The sequence below is a fragment of the Capsicum annuum genome, chromosome 12 (assembly GCF_002878395.1).
Source record: "Capsicum annuum cultivar UCD-10X-F1 chromosome 12, UCD10Xv1.1, whole genome shotgun sequence".
Taxonomy (NCBI): domain Eukaryota; kingdom Viridiplantae; phylum Streptophyta; class Magnoliopsida; order Solanales; family Solanaceae; genus Capsicum; species Capsicum annuum.
This window is the reverse complement of record NC_061122.1, coordinates 18981747-18987000: the sequence shown is the minus strand read 5'-3', so window position 1 is coordinate 18987000 and position 5254 is coordinate 18981747.

Genomic DNA, 5254 nt, shown 5'->3' with positions numbered 1-5254 from the left:
GATTGTAATATTTCTTCCAAAATATAACGTTGGTATTACTTGATTCTTGTTTTTCTATAGAGTGAAAGAACTATGAGAATGAGAGATGGTTATATATAAATGGAAGTGTGAAAACTATCTCTAATATAGGCAATTTTGTATCAGTAGAGTCTTAAATACAGATATCTGATTAAGGATGAAAGAATAGTTATCACTCTTCCACTATCCTCATTGGAAAGTAAATCAAGTAATTGGTTGCAAATTTTTCCAGAAAACTTCGATTTAGACTTAGGTTAATGATAAGGTGTTCACTTTTCCTACCTGAAATATCATTCATTTATCAAAATGCAACTCAACTATCAATTGTTCCCTTTCTATATATGAAATATCACCATCGTTCAAGTAGGAAAAGGGACAACGTATAATTGAGGTGTGTTTCAATAAAAATTGGTGCTAGTTCAAGTAGGAAACATGGACACCTAATAGTTTAGGTATGAAACTCGAACAATCGAAATACATTAGGTGTGTTTTTGTACTTGACTCATGTAGAGTTCTGCCAAATTTTGTGCAAAGAGACATGTTGCGTGACTTTTCGTATGAAATATCAAAGTAGAAATTTTAGCCAACTTTCAAGAAAAGTGAAGGTTGTGTGACTTTTCTAGGTAATTATTAGTTTAGCCATATTTGGCAAATGATAACTTTATGTGAGAAAACTGTCAATAAGACTCAAACAACCATCGTTTTGGTATAGATTTATATGTTGGTGTTTTTTTCCCAAATTTTGTGGCAACTCAAACTATGTCACATAAATTGATATGAATAAAGTAAATTAATTAACTAGAGTGAATAGGGTAAATAAAACTTCAAAATTATATTTGTTTTGCAAGTTCATAGCTAAATTATCGGGTGCACAACCACCCCCGAGCCCCAACCCACTCACCCACCGCACATCATCACATTCCAAAGCTCCTTCAAATTGTACCATGTGTCAGTACATGATGGAAATTTCTTGGAGTGAATAGGTTAAACACTCCTAAACTATCATTATTCTGCAAGTTTCATATCTAAATTATTGGGTTTTCACAAAACACTCTGCGAACTATCATAAACTCATTTTCATTTAGTCATTTCTAAGCAGGGGCAGATCCATGTGTAATTTTTGGGTGCTCCGGCATCCACTAAACTCAATGTAGATTTGGTAGAATTATATAAAAAATACAGAATAAATGGTATAATTTATTAAAATGCACCGAGAGAACAAATATATGGTTGGTTGCAGTTGTTTGAGGATGTGATTCTTGTGTCTAGCTTTTTGGGTTCGAATCCCTACAGCAACATATTATTTTTTATAAATTTTTTTTGAGCACCCACAACCTTGAAATCTTGGGTCCGCCACTGTTTCTAAGACTTTTCTCATATCCTACGCATCTCTGAACAAATTATCCTAAATATTTTACCACATATTCAGTTCTAATCTAGGGATTTATAGTGTAGGGGAGTAAGGAGAACAATTACAAGTCTCCAAGCATGCATTTTATTTCATTGATATTATGAAAAAAGGGTTAAAAATATTCTTCCATCCATCCTTATAGCTCACTTATAAGCTTGAAACTAACGGTCTCTTCTTTATTTTATTTTTACAAAAATTATTTATTAGGTGTCATATTTTTATTGGGTGAAATGCAAATCATATCCCATTAGGCTGATGACATGACAAAAAAAAGTAACTAAAAATTACACATCAACAAATAATTGGATTTTTGGCTGACTAACTGAATTAAAGAATTCAGATTTTTTGGTTGAATTCTTGAATTTCTTCGATCGCAAAAGAAAGCAACGTGTTTTTTCCCCCAAAATTGCCATAATCTTCCATGGCTCGGAGTCTTCAAATAAGTCCACAACTTGTAGGTGGAAAAACTTCATGGAGCACGAAACCTTTTAGATAGTTGATCAACTCTCTTCATTCGTGGAGTGGAATCGAAAACCTAAAGGGATTGTATGACATGATCGGATGTTGTAGGGGTTGGTGTAATGTGTGTTTGTGGATTTTGACAATTGCAGGGAGGGTTAGTGGGTTACTAGCTGTGCTTCTTATATATACTCCCCCCCGTTTAAAAAAGAATGCTTTTGATTCTTGTAGTCCTAAATTAAAGTTATGTTAAATGTATCAAAATATCCTTTAATCTTATATTTTAAACATAACACGTGAAAAATTATAATTAAAATATTATTAAAAATAAAAAGAGTCATTCATTTTAAACGGATTAATTAAAAAGACGTATATCATGTTATAAAATAAAATAACGGAGTAAAGGAATTAAGGAACGGATAGTAAGCCTTTTGCTAATTTCAGATCTATATACAAAATGAAATAAATACATGCCTTTTATAGGCAATTCTGCCTATATTGCAGCCAATGAGAATTGGTTATTTTTGCATGAAAAGTCTTCAGAAGACAATGTTGAAAAAGGTGGAAGACATCCACACTACCTTATTTCTTAACACTCCCCCTCGGATGTCTAACACAAAATAAAAAGAAACTCTAATAATGCATATCTTGTAATATTTTTTTTTCAACTGCCTCATTAAAAATCTTATCAAGGAAAACCCAATGGGACAAAATCTTAATTAAGGAAAAAAGAGTGCAGTGCATATTTACTCCCCCTGATTAAAACGTCACTTAACATCTTGGAGATGTCTCTTCCCAATCTTGTATCATTTTCTCGAGTGTTGAAGTTGTCAATCCTTTGGTGAACAAGTCTGCTAAATTGTCACTTGAACGAATCTATCGTACGTCGATATCAACATTCTTTTGGAGTTCATGTATGTAGAAAAATTTTGGCGAAATATGCTTCGCTCTATCTCCTTTTATGAATCTACCATTTAATTGTGCTATGCATGCTGCATTATCTTCATATAAAATTGTGGGTACTTTGCTTCATTCCAAACCACATTTTTATCGAATGAGATATATCATGGATCTCAACCACACACATTCTCGTCTTGCTTCATGAATAGCTATTATCTCCGCATGGTTTGATGATGTGGCAATAATAGACTGCTTTGTAGATCTCCAAGATATGGCAGTACCCCCGTATATGAATACATAGCCTGTTTAAGATCGAGCTTTATGTGGATCAGATAAATGCCCTACATCAGCACAACCAACAAGATCAGGACTGCAATCTTTAGCATAAAATAGGACCATATCGGTAGTCCCTTTTAGATAACGCAATATGTGTTTGATTCCATTCCAATGCCTCCTAGTAAGAGAAGAACTATACCTTCCTAACAAGATAATAAAAAAGGCCATATCAGGCCTTATAGAGTTAGCAAGATACATTAGTGCACCGATTGCACTAAGATATGGCACTTCAGGATCAAGAATTTCCTCGTTCTTTTCTTGAGTTCGGAATGGATCCTTAGTCACATCAAGTGATCGAATAACCATTGGAGTACTTAATGGATGTGCTCCATCCATATGAAATCTTTTCAAAATCTTTTCTGTATAGGTAGATTGATGGACAAAGATATCGTTTGTCAAATGCTCAATTTGCAAACCAAGACATAATTTTGTCCTTCCAAGATCTTTCATCTCAAATTCCTTCTTTAAATAATCAAGTGCCTTTTGAAGCTCTATTGGAGTTCCAATAAGATTTATGTCATCAAAATAAACAACAAGTACAACAAACTCTGATGTTGTTTTCTTTATAAAAACACATGGGCAAATTTTATTATTTATAACCTTCCTTAGATAAATACTTATTAAAGCGATTATACCACATGCGTCCAGATTGATTCAAACCATATAAAGATCTGTGCAATTTAATTGAATACATTTCCCGAGATGCCTCATTCATTTTATATCATTTAGGAATTTTCATGTATATCTCATTATTAAGTGGTCTATAAAGATAAGTTGTAATCACATCCATCAAATGCATTTCAAGCCTCTCATGAACGGTGAAATTAATGAGATAACGAATGTTATTCCATCCATAAATGTTGAGTATGTCTCTTCATAATCGACACCAAGCCTTTGTGAAAATCCTTGTGCAACAAGGCATGCCTTATATCTTTGTATTTTATTTTTCTCATTTCTTTTACGCACAAAGACCCATTTATAGCCAACAGGTTTAATACCATTTGGTGTTTGAACAATAGGTCCAAAAACTTCACGCTTGACAAGTGAATTCAACTTAGATTGAATTGTTTCTTGCCATTTTGGCCAATCATTTCTTTGTCGACATTCTATGACCGACTGAGATTCGAGATCCTTGCTATCTTGCATGATTTTTGTTGCAACATTATATACAAAGACATAGTCCACCACTATTTTTGATCGATTCAAATTAGTTTCACCATCACTTGTATTTATGGATAATTCCTCATTTTCTTGAGGTTCAGGCTCATTGATCCCTTCAGGGGTATCAAAATTATTCAAGTCTTGAACTTCCATATGAGATTCTTTCATAGTGTCATCTTGACCATTTATTTTTATTTTTATAGGATTTCGATCCTTAGAACCCAATGGTCTACCTCGCTTCAGGCGTGCTTTGGACTAATTAGTCACTATACTAGTGAATGGTCCTACAGGGACCTCAATTCGTATTGGGACATTCACTGTAGGAATGTATGATTTTGTAATTCTTTTTAAATCTATAAATGCGTCTGACATTTGATTTGCAATTTTCTGCAAATGAATAATCTTTTGTACTTCTTTCTCACAAATAGAAGCACGTGGATCAAGATGAGACAGTGATGAATTTTTCCACAAAATTTCTCTTTTGATTTCATTATTTTCTCCCCCTAATTTTGGAAAAACAATCTCATCAAACCGACAATCTGCAAATCGAGCAGTAAACATATCTCCAGTCAGTGGTTCAAGGTAGCAAATAATAGAGGGTGATTCAAACCCAACATATATTCCTAACCTTCTTCTAGGGATCCACTTAGAGCGTTATGGTGGTGCCACAGGCACATACACAACACATCCAAAAATTCTCAAATGAGATATATTAGGCTCTTGACCCAAAATCAACTGTAATAGAGAAAATTTATGATAATTTGTCATTCTAAGATGAATAAGTATTGCAGCATGCAAAATAGCATAACCCCAAACAGAGGTAGGCAACTTAGTTTTTATTAGCAATGGTCTTGCTATCAATTACAAATGTTTAATTAATGACTCAGCAAGACCATTTTGAGTGTGACTACATGATGTTCAACTTTTATCCCAATTACAACAACAACAACAAACCCAGTGTATTCCCAC